General features: G+C 43.3%; 1 protein-coding gene across 10 annotated transcripts in view; it reads right to left on the bottom strand.

Annotated features, from left to right (window-relative positions):
- Positions 1 to 25,988, bottom strand: part of Sgms1 (sphingomyelin synthase 1) — a 274,151-nt gene that overhangs the window by 86,628 nt on the left and 161,535 nt on the right. For 9 of the 10 annotated variants that reach the window (XM_052187219.1, XM_052187194.1, XM_052187204.1 and 6 more), the window contains one exon: positions 7,489 to 7,552. The gene's annotated coding sequence lies outside the window, so the exon portion shown is untranslated. Of the gene's footprint in view, positions 1 to 7,488; positions 7,553 to 22,824; positions 22,941 to 25,988 lie in introns of those variants that run through there. The other variant, XM_052187265.1, reaches the window with a different exon arrangement.

The following is a 25,988-nucleotide window of genomic DNA, read 5'->3' as shown; positions in this document are numbered from 1 at the left end:
CCCTGAAGATCTCTCTTGTCCTCTCCTTTGCTCCAAGGGGAACAGACCTCATTCATAATTCATGCTTCCCAGTGAGCTCCCTACCCTCTCTCCTACCAGGTAAGGCTGCAGCTGAGGCTCAGAGTTTTTATGTCCCTAAGGCTCAGCAGATCCTAAATAGTCTCTGTTATAGAACAAACACAACCGAGAAAAAAAGAAAGCTTTTCTAATGTATCAAGAACAAACAACTATTACAGTTTTTGAAACCAGCTGGCAAACAGGACCCAATGTCAAATGCATGTCTTTGCTCTTTATAACACATTCCAACAATACAGAAGGCTTCTCGGGAGCAAATCCAGTACTTCCTGAAAGGAAGGGAAGTTTGCACAGCATTGTGGACATCAGCTCTCAGTTCCCCAAACACTAGCCTACTGAAGAGTGGCAGTCAGTCACTCAGTCTAGCTTCCTTCCAGGAAGAAACATGTACATGTGTGATAATTTGCCAAAGCACTGGTATCTCCTTTCATATAAATCTTTCAATGTGTTTGTTATAGCCACAAATACTTCTCTGTTTACCTGCTTACACACACCTTATGATGGTGTTTGAATGCTCTAATCAAAAGTCATGTGGCGTTTGCATTAAGAGCAAGTGCCTAGAGTCATTGCCACACATGCAGGCAGAAGTTTAATTAGTGTCAGCCTTTGTGACAGGTGGAAATAAACACTGCCCAAAAAGGTATGTCAGAAACCAGATGCCCTATTATCCAATTAAATGTTTCATGGCTGCGATCTGTGATAAAGGGCACTGATAAATATTCTAACTATAAACAACCAGGAGAGGCAGTCAGCATTCTTTAGCCTGTGTGTAACAGACACAGCAGCTGCAGCAGTACAGGCCACGCATCAAGGCGGGAGGTACAGAATGAGAGTCACAGGCAACAGGGATGCCTGACGCAGCTTCACTGAGCCTTAGGACCCACGCGCAGTGAACTTCCTGGACAAGAGAGCACTTGGAACCTACCTTCTACTCAACTGCCAGCAAGGCCACTATGAGAAACTGTTCCACTTTTTAGAGTTAAACATTCTCAACAAAGATTTTACATCTTCTAGTTAGAGCCATGTATCTATGACACCCTGGTCTACAAGTGGACTATCTAGTTAGATCGGTGGGAGGGGTAAATTCCATGAGAAGAACATGAGTTTACTTCCTCGAAGTGGGACTCAGGAATAAATATCGGCATCTAGCAGAAAATTCCACTCTATGTCTAAAGTGAAGGCTTATCCAGGCATTTCTCCACCTGGTTATAAATTACATTGTAAACATCCAATAAAAGTCGAATGTTAGTGAACTTTTGCCTAGTTGTTGACATCATGTCCAGAGTCTAATAGACGCTGGCATCTGTGAGCTGTTCTTAAGAGTTCATTTGACTCAGGACTGATCAGGAATTCAACATCAATAATATTTCTAATACAGCACTCAGACCTCACTGAAAGCACGGAAATGCATCTGGAATTCTATCTAGAACAAAAAGCCAAGCTCGATTTAATTCACTTATGGTGCACCTTGTTAAGGTGGTGACCTTCATCTTGCACACATGATTTTAGACTTACTCTATCTACTACCCTGCAAGATATATAACATCTAAAACATTGAGGACACACAAACAGTACCCTCATAAGAAAGAAATTCCACCTTTGCTGAATTCCCCAGTCTCAAGTGTTTTAATAGAAAAATTGAAATTTTAAAACTGATGATGATTTGGGGAAGACTGTCAGGTCTGCCATGATCCACACAGTGGCTAGAGTCAGTAGTATAAACTGTAAAATTTTAATTTTTTTAACTGCTTATCAAGTATTTAATACATTCAAAAGGATGTATTTATGGTATCTGTTATGGAAAATTATATTAAAATCAACACCCACACAGCCACCACACGTAAGAAGCCAGCCATTTGAGAAGGAACCTGACAGCTCTTTGTGTGCTCCTCTTCCTGTCTGAGGCTGACGTGGTTTCTTTTCATGATTATGTGTTAAAACTTTAGAAGACTTGGGCCTAAGAAATGCCTTTAATAATAAAGTAGGGTACAGTGGCTCATGCCTGTAGTCTCAGTACTGGGGAGGCTAAGCAGGGTGGACTACTGCAGTTTGAAAGCCAGCTTAGGCTACATAGTAAAGCATGGTTTAAAAAACTAAAATTAGGGGGCTAGAGAGAATGCTCAGCTGTCACAAGCATTACTACTCTTGCAGAAGACCTGAGTTCTGCTCCCAGCACACCCACTGGGTGACTCATACCTGCTCCTAAACCCCATAGGATCCAATGCCCTTTCTGGCTTCCACAAGCATGCACTCACATGCACAAACCCACACAGGCACACACACACATTCACATACAACTGGGAATAAAAAATCAAATCTTCAAAATAGCCAAAGTAAGCAAACAGATAAATACATAGTCTGGGCCTTCTCAAAGCACGGTACCGAGGTGATCAGAAGTAATGGGACACAACGGCAGTGAGCCGGCTACTTTATACCAACTTTACATAAACTAGCGTTATCTGGATAAAGGGATCCTCCATTGAGAAAATGCTCCCATGAGATCCTGCTGTAGGCCATTTTCTTAATTAGTGAGGGATGGGGAAGGGCCCAGCCCGCTGTGGGTGGTGCCAGTTCCAGGCACCCTATCCATGGCTTCTGCATCAGCCTTTAGGTTCCTGCCCTGCTTGAGTTCCTGTCCTGATTTCCTCCAATGATGGAGTCTGATCTGGAAGTGTAAGTCAAACAAACCCTTTCCTCCCCAACTGACTTCTGGCCATGATGTTTCACTACTGCAACAGAGAAACTAAGAAAATTGCAGAATTCAATCCTGAAGAAACCAGAACCTAAATGACAGCCTGCTAAACAAACTGCTACAGCTCCTCCATTTATAGTTTCTGAGTTCATGCACCCAGCCAGGACAAGTTACTGGGAATATTAAAGCACACTAAGTATCCCTGGTGGCGGTGTTGGGGCATGAGATGTGTGCCTGGAGACGTCAACTCCAAATTACCCAAAGTAAGGTGTTATTTGCCAAGACCAACTGGTTCTCGCATGCCATAAAATGACAAAGGAAAGAGGCATCTCAAAGACCAATAATGAACTTTAATTAACACATCAACCATCATGGAAAAGTGAGAAAATAACCAGAGGGAAAACCAGAAATCAAAGGAAACAATCCACTAATGAAGGGCTTAACTTTGTTTGCAACTGTATGCTGAACAATTTATATGACAGCAGATATAAGTTAACATGTCATCTGTAAAATTAAATGACTTACATGTCAAAGACAGGCATGTACACAAGTGAGCAAGCAAGTCAGTACAAATTGTCTAAGTGAGAGACTACACACCTTGTACACATTGAATGAGATCACAATACATGCTGAGGAAAAGGCCGTTAACCAGGTTAACGGAAAGCAATGGCACCTGAAATCAGAGGCCAGCGCACAGAAACGTGCAGCCATCCCAAGACACTTCACAACATACTGATCTGGAGTTGTCCTGGAATGCAGGACACTGCTTCTCCATGGGTGGGTAGCATATGCATCATGGTCTGAGGTTCCAGAGGCTGACCCACAAGTTGGAATACTGTGACACTGGCAATGTTATACCTATGCTTAAAGAAAGGGACTGGAGAGGAGGGGAGGGAGGGGAGGGAGGAAGCCTCTTAATCGATCCTCCATCTTTATCTAATCATTTGAGGTGGTGATACCCAAAGGTTAACAACTGCTGAGGGGGGCAGGGAGGGCAGGGGGGACACTCTCTAAAGAAGCAAACTAGGCATCTTATTTTAATTAGCAGTCCTCCATTTCTATGAGACTTCCTGCTGATCATGTAAACTTCCGGATTCTATCCCACTCCACCCTCACCCTCATTGGCTTGTGATCTCAAGATTGACCCAAGGTACCAGGGGTGCCTCAACTAGTATTTCAAAGCTGATGAGTTTTTAATTTAATAATTTGCACATTTTTGCAGTTCTTTCCCATCAGTAATGTTAACTCTCATTGTTTATATAGAGACATTAATTAGTAGCAAATGCCCAATTCAAATGTTTTCTGCCACTGAAACCCTCCCTGATCTAGCCTGCTCTCATCGACACCTGGGTAAGTAAGTTCTCTCCTTTATGGTTTGCACATTAAAACCTGTAACTTCCTATTGATGTTTGTTTTCTTTGGCAAGGCTTCATTGCTGATCCTTGAAGTGAAATTAGCATGTTTTATTTTTATTGGAATTTACCCTCAGAACCCATGTCATCCAGTATCCAGAAAACTACTGATTCCCATAAAGCTGCAACACAAACTCAGCTGAAGACCACACACACCTAGCGGCTCTGACCACTTTACATTGACACTTGGGATACTCAGAAACCACAGAAGGGCCTTCCTGAGAGATAAAAGAGAGATGAAACAAATCATTTACTTTATCTGTGAAACACTTTATTGTTAACTCCATGATTTATTTCTGTTACAAAGACCCCCCCCCAACCCCAGGGAAACTCTGGGGTGGTAATTCATACGCCAGGGGTCTCTCTCTGGTTTTAACTATACGCTTCCACATGGAATAGTCAAGAATAAATTTTGGAATAATTCAATAATCCCCAGGCTCACTGTGGAGTGTAAATGCCTTTTAAAAGGAAATAAGAGAAATGAATGTTTTAAGATTATATAAGTCTGGTTCAGGTTACCCCAGGTTTTTTCTTTTTTTAACAGCTTAATAACAAGTGTTTTGAAAGCTAGGTGGCAGAGACTTAGAATAAAAACAACCAGCACAATCTCCACGGTTACTTAGCAATTCTAGGCTCCAAGGATTCCTTTCTAAAGGGCAAGTGAGAGAAACTGAAAAAGAAAGTGCTTCCTTTTCTGCTCCTTTTTCTATCTGACTCCCTGTGAGATTTCATAATCAAGCCAAGGTGAACATGAAGCCATCTAGGTGGTGTCTCTCTGGAAGCAATTTACATTCCATTAAAACTGAATTTCTGAATCAACAGCAAAACCTCATGCAGTATAGAGAGGTGCTCAGCCGACCGAGCCTGGAACTGTCTGTCACAGGACGGCGAGGGATAAGGAAGTGGAAAGCCAGGGAGTTGCTGGGACCTGTCTCCAAGAATTGTCCCAGAGCAGCCAGAAGACGCAAGGGATGCCAGGGGTCAGCCAAAAACCGACCTCACCATTCAAGAATGCCTGTGGCACCTGTGATGATGGGGCCTGAGCTCAAAATCAGGCTTGGCCTTAAAGAAGCCATGTGGTCACAAGAATGGGGATTTTACCCAACCTTGCTGTCACCAGTCAAAGCAAAGTGCTACCTACCATCACAGCCAAGACAGGAACTGCAGAACTGGGCTCTGACATGCCTTCCCGCAGAGCGCGCCATGTGGGTGTGTTCCAGCCGGCTTGCACCAGCACAGCAGTTCACTTCCCAGGACCACTGGCAAGTTGGCCACAATAATAATTAAACTAAAGAAGCTTGGGCCGGAAAGATAGCTCGGAGGAGAAGAACATTTACTGCTCTCGCAGGGAACCTGAACTTGGTCCCTTCAGGCAGCTCACACCTGCCTGTAATTCCAGCTCCAGGGGCTCCAATGCCCTCCTCTGGCCTCCATGGGCTCAAACACAGACGCATCCAGACAGATAAAAATTACATAAACTTGATGTTTTAAAATTATACAAAAAATAAAGACAATAAATACTTGAAATGAATTATTTCCCGATTATCTTACCATTCGCTAGGCTCCTGATTCTGGTTGGGACTGTGTCTGATTCACAGAAAAGTATACAATGGAGTACCTGCCACTTTCAGACCCACTTTTGGTGGTGTCTATGGGATAGGCTAAAATCAACCACAGTAGAGGTGTTTATACCCGCAAGAAGCCTGCAGACGCTGGAAGCCACGCCGGCAGAGCCACAGTGCTGACACTTACTCAACTTTGCTACTTAAAGTTATTTATCAGCATCCTTTCACAGAGGTGCCATGTTTGAGCTGGCGCATCTTTTGAAAGGCTTACAAATTGTAAGTCACAATACCAAGTATATGGACAGAAAGCACCCGCATTATTGTGCACCTGTAGTGCTGCGGAGTGTTGTGCACAGTCTTTCATGTCATAATGGGGCTCACTGGATCCACCCCCCACCAGATGAATGAGCCGAGAACGCACAAGAGCAGGTGGGCCTAGAAATGCCTGACTAAAGGGTCTGAGGTTTCCACTGCCACATGCACTACAGTGCACTACATTATCACAGTGAACTGAAAACCAGCCAAGCCTAACTGTCAGATAACTAACCATTGTTCAGAGCTATAGCACTGTGTGATGACAATTCTTCCAAGGCATACTGAGAACTGGAAGTTGTGAAGGAGGCTCGTTAGGACTCAAAGTTCTAGAGAGAAGCTCATTAAGACTCAGGAAATAAACAACTCAGAAGTCCCTAAGAGTTCTGGAAATGGACCGGATACCCGAGGTCCGTCCCTCCCCAAGGTTATATAGGCGGCAAGGGCTGCTGAGGAGGTGGCCGGAAAGTCAAGCAGAGAGCTCTGGGATCCCATCTTTTGAGATCATGGACCACACCGTGGTGGGCTCTCAGTGATGTAGCTGCCTCTTACTCATCCCTGCTCCCATTTGTAACCCCTCAGCCACACTTCTCTAAGTAACCCCAATAAATGCTTCGGTTCACAAAGTGTGACTTTGGTGGTGTTCTTACTTTGGTTTGTAGGGTCTGTCATTGGTTTCCTATCAAGGATGTAGAGCCACGTCTCTCAAGGGATAGTATCACACAACCGAGAGGGAAGAGTCTCAGCCTATGGGTCAAATTTTCTCATTCAGCAATTCTGTTCCTAATTATGTCTAATGTGCCCGTGAAAGCTATGCAAGGAAGCGGACTCCAGGGGCCCCTGTGCTTTCCAGGGATCATTAGTTTAACTGCTGACTTAGGACAAGGAATCCTCCAGTCACATGCCACTTTTGTTCTGTCTACCAGAACTGATGCACTCAACTAAAAATGAAATATTCTACAAAGGAAGTTTTACGTATTAACAAACCTCAGCTGTTCGAATCCTGCTCTGAGATTTCTAGATACTTACTTTAAATTTGTCTTAATTTTTTTTTTAAATTTTATGTGTGATGGCTGCATGTACATCTCTGTGTGCACTATTTATGTGAAGTGACTGCAGAGGTCAGAAAAGACTCTTAGGTCCCCAGGAGCAGGAGTTATAGCAAGTGATAACCGCCCTGAGGGTGCTGGGAATTGAACCTGAATCCTCTGGAAAAGTAGTCAGTGCTCTCGACCGCTGACCCAACATTTCACCCTAATACCTACTTTTAAAAACGTTTTCAGTTTTTAAACACTTTAGTCATTTGACTGCACTATCATCCTTTTACCGTGACTTCTTAAGTGATTTGATTGTACTGTTCTTTTACCACGACTTAAGCATGATTCACACAGTCATTAAAAGAACTCCAAAGAGCTAGCAAAAATTTACTTACGGATTATTTTAAAAAGACTCTCCTCATCTTAGCTTCTCCGCGTGTTCCAGTATGTCTTCATCACCTGTCACCAGGAGGGAGAATCTCATTAGCTGTATGGTCTTTACAAATAACCTCTATCAAATGTAACACACAAGCAACAACAGAAACAACGAAACCCCAAATGGTCCAAAAGTCTACCACTTACTAGCCACAGGAATTCCTCTCCCCTAGCCTCCATTTCTTCATTTCTAAATGAAAATTAAATATCCCTCACTGTCTGTGTGGTAGCGATAGTTAAGTAAGCTAAAGGGCATGGTCAGCATCCTTTGATCCAACAAAGGTGTTGCCCTGACAACAGGGACATTCAATACTTAACAATCACAAATCCTTTATTGCCCAAGATTGAGTTCATCAAATCCTGGAGATGTGTTTATGATCACCCAAGAATGGAATATGCTAAGCAACATGCTTGGTGTCTGTTTGCTTTAAAAGGAAGTCACTGAGAACAGTATTTCACATCCATTTTTTAAATCTTGTAACAGGTAGGGGGCACACACTAAGAATAGGACTTTTGTTTTCTTCTTTTCACATGGGACCATCATGGAAACATCCCACTTGTTCCCAGTAGAATGAAACCGTTGATCACTTTATGTGAAGCCCTTGTGGCTCTGGGTAGATGACCCTGACAGACAGGTCCCTGAGCTAACTTTCCTAGCTCAGAGCAGAGAGAAGGACAAGAAAACTAACATGGTTCCAGCCATATGGTGCTGCCACAGTCACTGAAGGAAAGACAGATGCTTCAAGCTCCCCAAGCCAGGAGGAAGAGCAGTGTGGACTTAGGGAGGAGGAGGAGGAAGAAACACCACATGAATCCAGTCAGAAAGAACTGGCCAACAGCAATAGATCTGAGGGAGAACCTCTGCTCAGGGAAAGACTGAAGGCCCAGCACAGGGAAAAGCATGCTGGTTGGCTGCCTGTGACTTTATATGGCTGGCCACAGTTCAGAGCAGTCACAGACGTCAGAGATGAGTGTGTAGACCCACTGTACAGGGTGTCCTCAAAAGAAAATCCCAACTTGCATGTTACTAGCATGATTACGACAGAGACTATTAAATTCCTTGTTATAAAAGACAATACTAGTATGCAACTCATTAAATTCATGGACTCCTTATGTGAACACTTTGGAAAGAGGTTTAAATCCTATTGCTGTTAGTAACACAAACTTTCCTAACATTTATTTTTTAAATTTATATTATGTTTGAGACTTTTAAAAATTAAACTATAATTACAATATCTCCCTCTTCCTTCAACCCTTCCAACCCCTCACATACACTCTTACTTCCTCTCAAACTCACAGCCTCTTTTCTTGAGTCACGCGTTATAAATACGACCTGGTGAGTCTGTGTACTGGAGTTTGTATGTATACAGTTTCAGGGTTGGACACTTGGTGTTTAACCAATTAGGGAGTCCGATCCTGGGGATGGTGAATTGTCCCTCTCCAAGCAGTCATTATTCCTTTGTAGCTCTTTCTGGAAGTAAGACACATGAGATCCCCCTTTCCATATCAGCATGTCTATTGCTGTTACCCCTCTCTTCAGGCCTTGTTTAGGCAGCCATACTGTTGAGGTATCAGGAGGGAACCTTCCCTGTCATCGTCATTTCTATCAGAATGGAGTGTTAAATGGAGATTGTCCCCTTCTTTGGCAGCTGTTCCTGACATCGGCCAGCAGAAAGGGGCTGTGTGTCTGTTAGTGTCAGATCAGTCAGTACTGAGTTCCTTCTGTGCACTGGGAAGATGACTCATTTCCAACAGAAGCAGTTTTACTCCACACACATCTGCAGAATGTGGGGGCCAGACTGCCATGGTGGCAGCTCATCTCCAAGGCTTCCCTCAGCACCACATGACAGTCTCCTTGGGGACAGTGTGGATAAGGCCATGGCAACTTTGAAGCAGAAGTTTCAGAACCCGTTGTCTACAGAAGGTATCCTGGATGCCTTGAAATTACCCCTTTGACACTCCCTCCAATGAAGCACACTGCTTTTATCTTCAGAACAGCCATGAACATTGTGCAGGAGCACATCTGTCTCCTTTGACTTACCCCCCTCTTGATGTAAGAGGCAAAACACCTTATTTACTATTGCAAGAGATATTTGAATAAATCAGTTGAAAGAATTAAAGTTAGGATCAAGAATGGTAATGTGCCAGCTGTTCCAAATGATTAAAAGTGATGTCAGCAACTAATGAACCACCCACTCATTCTGCCAAGCACTGGCAGCGGGGAAAGCTTTTAAGGATCGTGGTGATTTGAATGAAAATAACCCTACAAGCTCACAGGGATGGCACCTTTAGGAGGTGTGGCCTTGTTGGAGAAAGTGTGTCACTGAGCTTTGAGGTGTCACTGGCTTTGAGGTGTCACATGCTCAAGCCAGGCCCAGTGGTCTCTTCCTGCTGCCTGTGCATCCAGATGTAGAACTCTCAGTAACCTCTCTCTCCTGCAGCACCATGACTGCCTGCATGCCGCCATGTTTCTGGCTATGATGATAATGGATTCAACATCTGAACTGCAAGCCAGCGCCAGTTAAATGTTTTCCTTTATAAGAATTTCCATGGTCAAGGTGTCTCTTCACAGCAATAGAAACCCTAACAAAGACACAAGTGTAGACAACCAACTCATGCTAGACTCTTAGATAGAAAGTGGTCCATCAAGAGAAAATCTGATTCACTCACTAAATATTTCTGAGTACCCTGTACTTGGCAAGCATGGTGCTGAGTATGTAAAGGAAAACTGGATAGTTAAAATCCTAGCTCCTACAGAGCTCACATGCTGGGTGGGATAAGAGACAGCTGCAAAGAAAGGAGAGAGAGAGAGAGAGAGAGAGAGAGAGAGAGAGAGAGAGAGAGAGAGAGAGAGAGAGAGAGACCCTACTAAGACAAAGATGAAGTTCATCCGATTACAGCACAACAGAGGGCCCAGCAGAACTAAGCAAGGAAGTCGGATGACCCACTTAACAAGGACTGTCCAAATGTGTGAGTGCTGGTGAGACTAGCACAAGCCTGGTACACCCTAACTATGCTTCAAACACAACGCTAAAACAACAACAAATATGCAAAGCCTGGTTAAAACAAATACATTTCGTGTGTGTGTGTGTGTGTGTGTGTGTGTGTGTGGTGTGTTATATTTGTAGTGTGTGTATGTCTGTGTGTGCCTGTGTGTATTTGTATGTGTCTGTGTGTGTCTGTGTGTGTCTTTGTGTGTGTGTGTGTGTGTGTGTGTGTGTGTGTGTGTATGGTGTGATGTGTGTGGTGTGGTGTGATGTGTAGTGTGTGTGTGTGGTATGTGTGATGTATGTAATGTGTGTGTGTCTGTGTGTGTTTGTATGTGTCTGTGTCTATGTCTGTGCGTGTCTTTGTGTGTGTGTGTGTGTTGCACATTGGACCCAGGCACTGCAGTTGCTCACCAAGCATCATGCCACTGAGTTATAATTCTAGCCCAATATATTCCATGTGGAATGTACACTCTAACCTAAAGCCACCGGTGGGGAACTTACAGTTACAGGTTAAGATTGCTTCAGATTCCTATTTCTTCCTCGTGGGCAGCTGACTTACTGAGAAGCCGGGGCTTCTCTCTGGGAAACAGTGTTCTGAGTCACTGAGAGCATGAGCTTTGTGGACACAAGAACTGGATGTCCCAATGACTCCTGAAAGATCTTGAGCTCAATGTACAATTTCTGTGTACCTTATTTCTTCATCAATAGAATGGGGGCGATAGCAGTACTGTAGCTAGATGTCACACTATAGATACAAAGACACAATTAATGCTCTCAAGTAAGGCCTATGGAAAACAAGTGTTCCTTCCCTAAGTGGTAAATTACCCTCAGCGTTAGCAAACAGGGCAAGTAATAGATAAGGTCCATATAAAAACAAAAATTAGTATCTGCAAGGGCTCAGAAATGATGCAGACCACTTTGCCAGGTCACCCAGAAATGGCTTGGGGTATACAGTTGCTCATAGCAATAAAGGGGAAGCTGCCTTTCTGATATCTGAACATAAGAAACAGCAGCAACAGCAATCAGAAGATGCTGGGGGTGGGGGTGGGGTTAATTCAAAAATATTACCAGCATGCATTCAGAAGGAAAACTGAATGATTTGCTCAAGCTGACTCAGTTCATGGTCAAGCCTGGGGCTCAAAGCCAGGCAGCTTCAATCCGTGTTCTCCTCCACAACACTGCACTGCTATTTTAATGCTAACAGAAGTAGCTGAAGACCAGACACATGCCAAAGGATGACCCTAGAAGATCAAAAAAAAAAAAAAAAAAAGTGCACCCTCAGCTTACTGAAGAGAGAGGAGAGCAAAATTCAGAGTTCAGGAGTTCAGAGGGCCAAAGAGTTCAAGGGCCAAACGTGCTAAGGCTACAAACTCATTAGCACAAATCCCCAAGAAATTCCGAAAGGATGGTGGCACCATAAATGTCATCTAGTTTTAGAACCTGCTGTTGGCATGAAGAACACAGGGCCCACTCAGGTCTTTTTAAGACAAAACATACTATGATCACGTCACAGCCTCAGAATGGCACCCTGAGAGGGAGGATGAGCCTACAGCACAGCTACTCACTGAGCTCCGTTATCCTTCTCTGCTGCTACCTTTCTTAAAGCAGGAAAGAGGAGGAGGAGGAAAACATCACTCAAGGAACTTGAAGTCTCTGCCGGTGAGAAGGAGGGTAGGCGGGAGGGAGTGCATCAGCAAGGAGGGTGCTCCCAGTCAAACAGAAGAACCCACAGAGAGGACAGAAAGAGGACTGAGGTCCTGGTCAGGCTCAAGTGGGACAGACTCCACAGTGGCCCCGTGATCTCTGTCTCTTATTCTCTTGAGTATGAGTAAGTCTTACAGTCTACTTATAACTGGTAGGATAACAGAAATTACAGAATGTGCACGTTATACTAAAGAAGACTATAATATCCATTCTGCCACAGGATTCTCTGCCATGCTGGTTATAAAGGACAGTCAGGCTGGCATGATGTAAGCCCCCCAAAGAAAGCCCAAGAGAGCAAATTCTACTAACAACAAGAAACCAAGGTGCTTGGCTCAAGAGCACCTAGCTGTACCTCGGATAAGACAGCAGCCACACTAACACTCTAACTTCAGTCTGCTTAACACTTAGCTAATTCAGGCCCAGATTCCTGCTCCATGGAAGCCAGGAGATCACTTGTAGGTAGGTTGATCTGCAAAGATAGCACTGGGCTGAGGACCACATGGCTCTAGATAATCAGTGCAGAAGTGAGGAGGAACGAGGTCCATGATGCCTCATCATGGCCTCTGGCAGAGGAAGGGGGGAGAGGAAAGCCCAGTGAACCTCACAGCCTGGGAGAGACGGGCCTCTCCTCCTAGGCTGGCCATTTCGAGGATATAATTAGTCCCATTTACCAACAAAATCACCTTCTAACTGCTGATCAGGCTCTTGGCTGGCCTTCAAAGGCTATTCAGTATGACAAAGCTTGGGCCATTGAAGTCAGTTCGAGAATTCGTAGCAATTTACAAGCTATTCTACACATAACAGAATAACCAAGAAGAACAGGTTATACACAATGCACCGTCCCTAAACACTGGTGGGGACACCTAAGCAGGTGGCTGGAGAGATGAGACAAGCTGAGACTTTCTCTTAGTCACTTTAAGAACTTAAAATAAAGACACCAAGAGTTTCGTGTCAATTTTCCTAATATGAACTCTCAAAACCAAACATTCATACACAAAGAGAGACAAACAGAGACACAGAGTTTTATATATATATATATATATATATATATATATAAATAGCCATCCTTAAATCTTCACAGTCTCATGTACCTACAATCTCCACAAGTCAGTTCAGGAAACCTCAACTCATGAGCAGCGTGCACTCAGCTAAGCATACGCCACTAAGCAAACCCCTCTCACCTCACAGGCCAACTGGCTACAAGCAAAGAGCAGAAAGGCCACCCCACAGTCACATGCTCTGGAGAGGCAGAAAGCCTACACTGCTCACAAACACCCAGCCTTGCAGTTGACAGGCTTAATGCACACACCCGAGATTACTCGGCAGCACAGTTCTGACCTCCTGTTTCCCAGGTCTCATCATACTGAGTTCTACCAAATGCTAGCTTCAACATGAAAATATAACAGCGGTGATATTAAATATTCGGCATGAGAGGAAAAATAGGAGTTACCTTTATAGGACACTAGCTCCTCCATGACTCTAAAGAGACAAGCCCTGTGGTGAGAGGGGGAAATACCATCACATAAAACACTCTGTGCCCAAAATAGGCTGCTTTTCTTTTGAATGACCTGATTTTCGTTCTTTACTCTATGTTAAGTGAGAAAGAAAAAAAAAATCCAAAGAAGGCTGCCACTGGAAACAGGCCAGTAAAGACTGTTTAGACAGTTGATGTATGCTGATTCCTAAGGACTGATTCAGTCAATAAACATCTGGAGGCTGTCTAGAGTCTGAGCAGCGTGGTGGGTATGGAACACGAGGAGCCTGGCAGGCAGGCCCTCAGAAAACGGAGGTTGCTGACACGTTTGACACCCAACACCCAACAGAGGCAGCAGAAATATTTCTAGTATGTGTGTTGGGAGGCTAATAGGAATGCAGACCAGGGCTGTCTTCACTCCTAGATACTTCTGTATTTAAAGGTAAACAGCAGCTTGCTTTTCTGTATAATACTGTAGAAGCAATCTAACCACCACATGGGGGTCATAGCAGTTTACAACGCCATCATAGAACTTTCCCAACAGGACAGTCGGTGTAGCCTTTCAACTCTCTCCTTTTCCCCCAGCACCGTGAAGAAATGAATGGAAAGTCCCATGGGGTTCCTCTTCCCCATGGGGGCAGCGGCCCTCTTCTGTAGCCACAGCTTTACCATCGCATGGGTTTCTCATTATAATGCAATACCAAATGTGAAGATGCCTTGAGCCTCTGTGCTTCCAGCTGCACTGGCTTCTGCTGCATGGGGACCTTGCTGTCAGGCTGGGTTCTGTGCATGCACCATGAGCACTTTACACTGTGCGTGCCACCACACCACACAATGCCAACAAGCACCACCCAAAACGTCTCAGCTCGGAGTCGAGAAGACCATGATCTATTGCAGTACTTTTACTGCAGCTTTCAGATCTTACAGTTACACAATCCTATAATGATGGAAAACAAAGACTTCTAATATTTTGCCAACATCCTTCCTCAGCATATAATTCAAAATTACCATATCTTTGAAATGTATTGTTAGAGTGCTTAATTTAAAAATTGCTGCTGAAGCTGTTACCTGTAAACCAATTCTAAAACAAGCACCTATTTTGCCTTGTGATCAGAGTGGAATTTCCAATTTCTGCAATGGTCTGAAACATTCTACTGCCATTTTGTACTACACAGTTATGCAAAGTAGCATTCTCGGCACTGATGATTATAAAATCAAAATATCAATCAACTGTGAAAAATATTGAACATGTTTTCATCTTGTAGTATCCAAAATTCAGCCAAGATTCAATTCTTTATGTGAAAATAAACAAGCATACTCATTTCAGTGAGTATGCAAGTAATGCTTGCATCTTTAATAAATGGTAAAATTCTATGTATAGCAAAGGTCTGATCTAAAATAAATCTCTCTATACTACCAGTAGAGGTCTAAGTTTATATATGTATATATATTACATGCATACATGCGCCATACACACATACCCATGTATACTTGTGCGTGCATGCACGCACTCACCCAGCTCATAGAAAAACTTAACTATTCCTGGTCGGACTCCCTGTCAGGTGTTAATACAAGATGCGGGAGCCCTCGTTCCCTCCATCTTTATGAGCTGAACACATGGTCTCCTCCCCAGGAGGAACATGCAGATGGGCTACCTTTCCTATTCTACCACCTTCTATAAACCCATGGGACACTTCCTAACAGCAGCATCATGATTTGTGTAAGGCAGGCAAGAACATGCTATCTTAAGTCAGGCAAAACTTGTATCGTAATGCTCTATATGACAGCTTTGCCATAGAAAGAATAGTAACAGAAACCTACCCCTTTCTCAGACATCTGGGAGTAAAAGTGCCTATAATATCTAGATTTATTATTCATCTCTACTGTTGCTCTCAAAATATAGTATTCCTAATTTTAAAAATACATTCTAAAAAGTGTTCATTCAGTATTATTGTTTCCTATAAGGATACTTTAATTCATGAAATTTGAACTTTGTGTTTTCTTATTTACACAAAATTCAGCAAGACTGTCTTTCTGTTATTGAAGCAGTTTTTCAGAACAGTAAAGAATACTCACAAATCACCATTTTTGCACAATAAATTCAGAAGGGAAGTTTACTTTTCTACAGACACATATAAGTGAAAGAACCCATCAGCCAGTGATCTTGGCTGTAAAGAACACAAGAAATGACACACATATTAACCCCCAGCCGCTTCGATGCTCCCCAGAACCCTTGGGCTGATGAGGAGTGATCCCCATTTTCTGTGGAGCCTGGTGTTCTGAGGGGCATAGAGTGAGAATGTCCTCCTCGGTGATGAGGTGCAACTTTGAGCAGTTCTTTTACTGGAACCAAAGTTTGTGCTTTTCTCCTCTTAGCTTCCCTGAACCAAGAAACAAAAGCCTTTCAAGTGTGAATGGTAAGCACAATTTAAGTGAAAAGAGATTTTTAAAAATAATAATAATAATAAAAAAGACAAAGGCTGACAGAAAGGCACTGTGATGTGACCTCAGTAAGAGAGTCAGCCCCAATACTGACTGGTTTCACTTGCAGTAACTACAAGGAAAGGAAAGAAGAAAGAAAGGGCCAGACAACAGGGTGACAAAAACATGCTTATTTGTGGATAAGAGGAGGACAAATTGATGAGACAGAGAGCTGGAACAGGATCAGAACAGGAGCGATCCGAGGTTGAAAATATGGCCTCTGCTAAGGCCAGAGGCAGAACAGCGTCATCCGTGAAGACCAGATGGCAAGCAGTTTTAGTTTTCTAGCATATGATATTTTCTGCAAATGCCCGATCTTCACACCTTACAGTGTGAGATTAGCTACAGATTATATCCAAAATCAATGGACACAGTTGTGCTGCACTAAAATGATATCAGCAAAAAAAGGTATTGGACAGATTCAGTCCGCAGGCTGTGGTTTGCTGACTCCCAAGCTCTCTAAGGAAACCTGTGACTGACAGAACAGACGGAAAGGATGCTGCAGGCTGCCCTGACAAGCCTGGCACATACACATCACAGTCATTCAGTTGGCAACAAGTGCCTGAGGACTCATATGCCCATAAGCTCGGTTCCAGGGAGTTCAGCACTGCTGTGGGACAGGGTGGAGGGGAGGAAGAGGATGACAGGGGTGGGGGCGGGGTAATAAGGATACACTTGTTCAGTGTTAGTTGACTCAAAGCCCTGATGTGTAAAACATGCTGTTTGTGGCCCATGGCACACAACTGTTATCCTGTCTTATTATTTTACCTTCATGGTTGTGGACAAAAAAATAATACTTTAAAGTAACTAAGGAATGGAAATTGTCATGAACAGAATCAAACAAATAAGTTCTGATTTGACTTCCATAGCCCTGTGCCTTCAAGAGTCACCCGAGTCTTTCCTCTCATGTTCTCCTTCTCTAGATGTCAATCGTTTTCTCCAAGAAAAGGGTCCCAAACAACCCAGGTCAGGTGAAGGCGCAGGCCACACATCTCTGTGACATTAGCTTCTGTTACTCTTCATGTCCATGTCATTCTCTGTGCAATGTCTGCTTCCTGGGTGGTACCTTCCAGAAAGGTGTCTTGTTGAATGCCCAGGTCTCAAGCAGACAAGCAGGCACAGCCTGAATAGAAAGCTCTGTTGCTTACACCGATTCTGCTTAGCCAGGATGTGGGTAGTTAAAACCAGAACTTAGATCTTGCATAGCATTTGAGGCTTTGGTGCCTGTAGCGTGGTCCCAGATTTACACCGTAAGAACAGACCACACGTTCTCTGGTTGATTCTGGTAGTTTCTCCCATGGCCATTTCACCCATGGTTTGTCATTTGAAAAAATATTTGATTTTTGATTTGATTTTTGTTAATGACAAAATATTTTTTAAGGGAAGATATAGATGATAAGGCTGAAAAACTGTTAAAAATGGCCCTAGAATTTTAAAGTTAAGCCCAACAGCAATAACCCAAAGCAGGAAACTCAATTAATCACAAGAAAACCTCACCTAGACATGAAGTCCCAAAGTAGCAACAAGAATTTCAAAATAGTTTTAGAAAATAAAAGGTCAACGTCGGGGGACAGTCAGTTAGAATAATACATGAAGCAAAAAGGCATCACTTGAAACTGTAGAAGAAACAGCATTTTTAAATAAATGAAAATGGCGAACTTGGGGTCAGCAGATACACTCTGGGAAATGCTGTAACAGGGCGGCTGTAAAAATGAGGAGTCTGGAGGTAAGAAATGTACATGTGAAAAATGGAGGACAATTTTCACTACTCTTGTTGGAAAGGAAATACCTGATCATTTGACTGTGTATCAAAAGCATGTCATTGTGCTGTTAAGTCTGACATACGTGCATGAATGTGCACGAATGAACAATAGGCAGTGCTTGTAAGAGAACAAGAGGAGCAGTGAAGTGGAGGCAATAGCTAGACCAGTGTGCATTCCAGTCAGAAGGCTACAATGTACCATTACTGTGAGACCGCTACAATGTAAACTAGAACCCCTTACCAAATACTATGTGCCAACTCCTTATGAAGTCCTACATTTCCCCAAGGAATTGTTGTTAAGTATATAGCCCAAAGAAAGGAAAACCTATGTTTTCAATTATGTGTGCAATTATGTTCATGATATTCATAATAGTCCCAAAGTGAAGTCCACCCTAATGTACTCCAATAACAAACAGGTAAGTTCATTAAATGGAATAATACTCAGCACCAGAAAGGACCATGCTGACAAACTCAAACAACAATTGTGAATCTCAAAAGCAACGTTAAAACATTATGTACAGTTAAAGATGACAGCACAACTCTATAGCCGAGGTTCCAGAAGAGCCAATGCCCCAAAACCTGTGCCAGTTTCCATTAGCACGGGCATGACAGAATGGGCATATGAAGGGAACAGGTATATGCTGACAATGGGCAAATGGAAACTCCAGGCCGAAAGTGATGTTTTTTCTTGTTGGCTTTCGGTTTGTTTTATTGACATAATACCTTGTTACACAGTCCAGGCTGGCCTCAAACTTACTGTACTCCCTCCTGAGCCTCCCATGGGGCTGAAATTATCAGTGTTAGCCACGATGCCCAACAGAAATATCTTCTGTCTCTGGAGCGATACCAATTCATTAGTTTACTTCAAAAAGGAAGAAGAACCATGCAGTCCCTATCAAAATGCTCTATGAATGTTTGCATTAAAATCTTCATAGAATTTGAATTAAAACAATATGTCTTTAATTTTATTTAACCTGCTAACGTGTGTGTGTGTGTGTGTGTATACATGCATGCACATGAAGGCTTATAACTGACATGGCGATTCCTACCTGAGTTTGCTTTGGGAATCCTTTGTCCCTCCTTCTAAACACCTGAATTACAGGCAGGCCTCCACATTAGTCAGCACCCACTGAGCCATCATCCCCTCCCCTCCCCCTGCTCTACCACCAACCACTTAAACAATATGAACACTCTGAGAGGAAAAGCCTGTGAAAGGAAAGAACAAGACAGACCCAGATGCCCTGGGAATTTCATTCCGCAGTATTTTTATACTTCTACTGTACTCCAGGTAAGACAGAAAGTCACCAGAGAAATGAACAAAAGATTATACTGTATGATTGAAATTCTCAGTCTGGTAAAAGACAAGAGAGCATGAATTGAGGTAGGTGGGGAGAGGTAGTCCCACAGTGACAGAGTGCTTGCATAGTGTCCAGGCCCTGGGTTCAGCCTCAACACTGAAACAAAAAGTGCTAAACACATTTAAAGAAAATATATGATTCTTTTTCTCTCCCATAATCACGCATGCAATATTAAAAATAGAAAAGTGCAAATTCAGTTAAAACTTTTGAAGAACTGAATGATTTTTAGAAAATATATTTAGTAACTATCTCTGCCCAGTCTGTTTTTTAGCTCCAGTCAAAATAAATCATTTTCCCTTTCTTTTTTGTTCTTTTTAAATGAGATGCAGAAATTGTATTTAATTATCCTGTGTAATATGGTACTTTGATAAGCCTGAACCTACCTGGAGAATGACAACATCAAACTAATCAGCATATGCATTAACCTTCGTATTTCTTTTGTTTGGTAAAAATACTTCAAATTCATTCCCAGAAATTATCAGCAGTGTTGCGTCAAGTAGAGTCACTATGCTGTGTGGTAGATAACACCTTTGCCCAACTACTTTTTAGCGATATCCATGTCCAGAGCACAGAGAATTAAGCAACTGTGTACTGCACACTTTCTCAAGCCTGCCACACCCAAAACCAGAGCCACAGCAGTGTCACGGGTGCCCGTGCACAAGGAACCTGACAGCAGCACAGGCCTCAAAGGCAGAGAAGATGGCTGAGACGCATGCTTAGGACTCCCCTCACAGTCTCCCGAGTGCCTCTGTCCCTCCATTTTACACACTCATTACTTCACATCACAACAACCTCCAGCATTACTAAAGGCAACGGCCAGCTCTCAGTAACAACTCAGGTGAGAGAAGGCGTCACACTCCTGTGTCTCTTCTTTCTTTCACCCACATGGCCTGAAACCCAGCCCACGTGTAACTACACACCCTGAGAATACACAAAATACACAGAATACATGTGGTCCCCGCACGTAGTCATAAATCTTAGGTGATGAAGGCAGCTCCATGTAGGCCTGCCGACTGACTGGAACAAGTGTGCCAGCCCTGCAGGAGATGCTGATGGCCGGGAAAGGTAATGACAGGTCAGGACAAGTGGATAAACCTCTAAGCACCTGCTCTGTTCTGCTAGGACCCGAGGCTAGTTCAGGAAGCACTCCAAAGTGGAGGCAGGAGAGTTGCAAGTGTGAACCTAGCTTTGGCTACTCAACAGGAAGCTCTTGGGGAGCAGAGGGGGAAGGTAACTAAACAATTGTTATTGATTTATTTGGATTCCTTGTGTTTATTGCTACTTCCCATGGATGTCAACCCTGCAGCACCTTAGCCTCTTGCCCTTACCTGGAATCCTTCTTAAACAATAAAGCACAGAAACTTTCCCCTGTGCCCATGTCCTCAAGGGTCTTCCCCAGTTTCTTTACTATTAGTTTCAGTGTCTGGTTTTATGTGGAGGTCCTTGATCCACTTGGAGTTGAGTTTAGTACATGGAGATAAGAATGGATCAATTCAAATTCTTCTGCATGCTGACCTCCAGTTGAACCAGCACCATTTGTTGAAAAGGCTATCTTTTTTCCACTGGATGTTTTCCCGCTCCTTTGTCGAGGATCAAGTGGCTGTAGGTGTGTGGGTTCATTTCTGGGTCTTCAATTCTATTCCATTGGTCCACTTGCCTGTTGCTGTGCCAATACCATGCAGTTTTTAACACTATTGCTTTGTATTATTGCTTTAGGTCTGGGATACTGATTTCCCCAGAAGTTCTTTTTAGTTGAGAATAGTTTTAGCTATCCTGGGTTTTTTGTTATTCCAGATGAATTTGAGAATTGCTTTTTCTAACTCTGTGAAGAACTGAGTTGGGATTTTAATGGGGATTGCGTTGAATCTGTAGATTGCTTTTGGCAAGATGGCCATAATAGCTTATGCTCTAAGATCAAGAATTGACAAATGCGACCTCTTAAAATTGCAAAGTTTCTGTAAGGCAAAGGACATTGTCAAAAGGACAAAACGGCAACCAACAAATTAGGAAAAGATTTTCACCAACCCTACATCTGATACAGGGCTAATATCCAATATATACAAAGAACTCAAGAAGTTAGACCCCAGGGAACCAAATAACCCTATTAAAAATGGGGTACAGATCTAAACAAAAAATTTTCACCTGAAGAAATTCGAATGGCCGAGAAGCACCTTAAGAAATGTTCAACATCATTAGTCATTAGGGAAATGCAAATCAAAGCAACCCTGAGATTTCACCTCATACCAGTCAGAATAGCTAAGGTTAAAAACTCAGGAGACAGCAGGTGTAGGTGAGGATGTGGAGAAAGAGGAACACTCCTCCACAGCTGGTGGGGTCGTAAGATGGTACAATCACTTTGGAAATCAGTTGGGCGGTTCCTCAGAAAACTGGACATGACACTTCCGGAGGACCCTGCTATACCTCTCCTGGGCATATACCCAAAGGATTCCCCGGCATGCAATAAAGACACATGCTCCATTATGTTCATAGCAGCCTTATTTATAATAGCCAGAAGCTGGAAAGAACCCAGATGTCCCTCAATGGAGGAATGGATACAGAAAATGTGTTATATTTACACAATGGAATACTACTCAGCAATTAAAAACAATAAATTCACGAAATTTTTAGGCAAATGGTTGGATCTGGAAAATATCATCCTAAGTGAGGTAACCCAATCACAAAAGAATAAACATGGAATGCAATCTCTGATAAGTGGATATTAATTAGCCCAGAAGCTCTGAATAACCAAGGCACAAATCGCATAACAAATGACTCCCATGAAGAAGTAAGGAGAGGGTCCTGATCCTGGAAAGGCTTGATCTAGCATTGGAGGGGAGTACCAGGACAGAGAAAAAGGAGAGAGGGATTGGAGAATGGGTGGAGAGAAGGCTTAAGGGACATATGGGGAGGGGGGAACTGGGAAAGGGGAAATCACTTGGAATGTAAACAAAGAATATAAAAAATAAAAATATATATATAAAAAAATATAAGTCCTTGAAAAAAAAAACAATAGAGCACAGAGCAAAGGCTTTCCTCGGCCTGGACTTGCATTCTTCACACTGCAGCATCCTCACAAACTGGTGTTTGAGTGAAACGTGATGGAAACATTAGTGCTAAATGGGGTCTGTATGGTCACTGAATTCAGTAAAGATGGCCGGGGCTTGAGGGCAGGGGCAGGGACCCAAACAGCAAAGTGCTTCAGTCAAGAGTCTAAGGATGAGAATGAGAGTCACACTTAACACTAGTTTTCAAAATGCACACCACCACAAACAGTGTTCACCGGCAACCAGTTTATCCAAAATTCATTTTAAAACATCTTTTCTTCATCTTGGCCAAGAAAGCAAAACAGTGAACCTGCCCCCCACCCCCAACACACACACACACATATCAGTCCAAGGAGGGGAAAACCCCTGCCCTCCCCCACAACATCACCACCTTCCCCCCTCCCCAACACCAGCAGTGGTGGGAGAGATCCCTGCACCCCTCACAATATCAGGTGTTTGGGGAATCAGCCACCAGTCACTTACTCCCCAGCCTGACAGAAGGACAGGAGTGGGCCATGGTGCTCATAGTGACCTCGCCAAGGGAGTCTTGGGTCCGGAAGATCTCTGTCAATTGCCTTCTTGCAGGCTCCGCTCACAAAACCCCAAAGAAGGCCACTGAGCCAAATGGAGGGAAACAGCCTATGTTTTATCAGTCATGCACACATCCTCCCAAGCCACAGCCTGTGTCAACTTCCATAAAACTATCACATTTTTATGTTTAAAGCAAGAGTATTAGAACTTTTGAAGGAAAACACATTTTAGTTTAAAAAAAAAAAAAAAGGCAGTTCCTGAGTTACTGTTAACCACTTAAGCCTAAAGATTGCCGTTGTAATGTTCTGGTTTTGTATCTATGTTGTGCAGAACTTACATTCACCTATCTGCTATTTATTACTTTGGTCTGAGAGCCAACACAGCCAAGTTTTCAAGCTTACAATGTACAAAACTCTTCCCAGGTACTGGAAACCTTTCTAAGATGCAGAAAATTTCCTTTTAGAGCAACCTAAAGAGAGTGCAGATTCTGACATGGCTACCCTTGGGCCAGCTTGGCTAGCATGCACCCTTGGAAGTCTCAGGCATTCTGTACTTGCTAAACCTTTTGCCTGGGATGCCCTTGTCCCAGATGTAAGCAGGCTCATCCCCTCGGCCACACCCATAGCTGGACAGTCCCTTCTCACTTATGACTTCAGGGCCTCCCTACTTCACACAAGAACATATATGTTGACACATGCTCACCCAGTACACACCACGCCTGCCTCTCTTTCCTCCCTCCCCCACCCTCACTAGATATACGCACACAAACGTTTTACTGAATTACAGAGCTTCCTATGTTTCTCCCGCTGAGCCAAGTCCCAGACCACAGATTTCGGCTGTTCCCTTTTCTGTCTTCCGGTCAATGGTGATCCCTGGTCTCTGAGCATAAGTCAAGGCCTAGAACAGGAACTCTCACGAGGTCCGGGACTTCCCTGGACGAGTACAGCCCACTGGCCTAACCAACCAGGACTGTGAAATATCTAGTCAACAAAGGAGGATGTGAAAAGTTTTTATTAACTAGTACGGTGAACCACTTGAAAATAAGAATTGAGAGGTTTCAGATACTTGTCATAGATAGGCTGCCCGCTTCAAAGAAAGAAAACAGAGGTTCTAAAATGTCCTAGCTAAAACAAACAAACAAACAAACAACTCTTCTGTTCTTGCCTGGTGTTTATATAGGGGCTTAGAGGGAGGCTGTTATATTGTGTACTGGAGAATGAGACTAAAAATGGGTTTTATTGACCATCATTAATAACCATTGTTAGCTACTTTAAAGATAACATAAAGATTAGTGGGTTACACTGCTCCCACTCCACACTCACCAGCATGGCCTTGTGTGACTGAGGACCACACCTGCCTATCGCCAGGCTGATGCATTATGCTATTATCCACACGGAAGACTGTGTCACTACAAGCTCGTTACGAAAGGCTCTTTAAGCATATGGAAGAAATGCATGCACTGTACTGGGTAAAATAAATATGAAAGATTTTATATATAACAATGATTTTAATTTTCTATCTTATTTTTAAAGGCATACATAGTCACAGGAATAAGAACAGAAGCCTCCACACCAAAATATTACCAGTGGCAACTTCTGAACAGTACTTTTTAATCTCCTTTTTATTTTGATGGACTTTTTATGTAGCCCTGGCTGTCCTGGAACTGGCTATATAGACCAAGCTAGCCTCCAACTCAGAGGCCCATCTGCTCCTGCCTTGTGAGTACAGGGAATGAAAAGTGTGTGTCATTTTTCTCTAAGACGCCCCCAGCAGATTTTTATGTAGAATCAGATTAAAAGCGAAACTCTGAGGCTGGTGGGGCACGCCTCTCATGGCAGCCGCATGCAGAGCCTGTCTCAAAACAATTAAGTATTAGTAAAACAAACAGGGGAGTGGGAAGATGGGGGGGGGTGGTAAGGGGCAAAAGAGGGGCAGTTCCACTGTCGGCAAAGACAGGTATATGAGCCAAAATAATGAAATTTGTTTGAGGAATGCAAGAACCGTCCTCCTGGGTAGGATGGCATGCTGGAATCCTAGTCCCAGCCTGCTAAGGACACAAGCACAGAAACAAGCTGGTGGCACGGCTGCCGCCATCAGAGGAGCCTACACTCCTCTGTGAGGACACAGCTCACAACAGACACACCCTCCAGCCGAAACCAGAAATGTCCCCCCTATAAGAAAACAGCAGGGCCAATAGAAGCTGCTACTTCTGCAAGGAGAACGCTGTCACCACAGCGTCAGAATGCCCTTGTGTGGGTGTGAAATGTAAGGAAATTCTCATGCATGGCTGCCTCCTTAATGTCACTGCTGTGTGTAGCCATCAAGGCAGAGTTAACACAGTCTGTGCAATCAGATCTACTGTCAATCTCTAACCATGTGATCTCAGGCAAGGATCATCATTGCTTCAAGCCTTGGGTTGCTTCCATCATTTTAAACACGACAAAGTACGGATGCTATGCTCCTGTGCTCTAAGTCTGACCACTCCAGGACAACTCCTTGAGTGGTCCAGAATCACAGAGCCCATGCATGGCATCTGAGTGGCTGGCTTGTGGTTTGTTCCCACTTGGTTCTGTTGACAGTATTTGGGTTTGACCCTGGCTAAAGCCGCAGTCCCAGGTGACCTCTATTAAAAAGGCTTCAGCTGCTAAAATAAGCTTGTGAACTACATAAGATTTCTAGAAAATATCTCATCCTTTCTTCTCTGGTATTACCTTCAACTTCACTAGGTTTACACTGAAAAGGTCAGAAAGACAGTGAAAATGACCCCAGACGCCACAGCAGAGCCTGCATCAGAAATAGAGTATATTTCTTAATAAGGACTCATGACAATAAACTTAGCAAAATGAGGAAGATAGTAAATATAGAAAGTATCAATTTTAAATCCTAATATGATACAAAGACCATTTGAAATAGGAGTAGCATATATTTTAAAAGTATAGTTCCACAAGAATTAAACAGATGCTTTAAAATTCAATCTCAAAAGAAGGAGGCAGCACACTGTACTATTCCAGACAATGGAGTAGAGTCTAGGTCACACACCTGCCACCAGGTCCCTCCCAGACAGCCTCAGTGATGACCATGCTAAGTACAAAAGCCAAAGGAAGCTTATTTGGAGG

Source organism: Apodemus sylvaticus, chromosome 1 (genome assembly GCF_947179515.1).
Source record: "Apodemus sylvaticus chromosome 1, mApoSyl1.1, whole genome shotgun sequence".
NCBI lineage: Eukaryota > Metazoa > Chordata > Mammalia > Rodentia > Muridae > Apodemus > Apodemus sylvaticus.
This window is presented reverse-complemented; position numbering and strand designations above follow the sequence as displayed.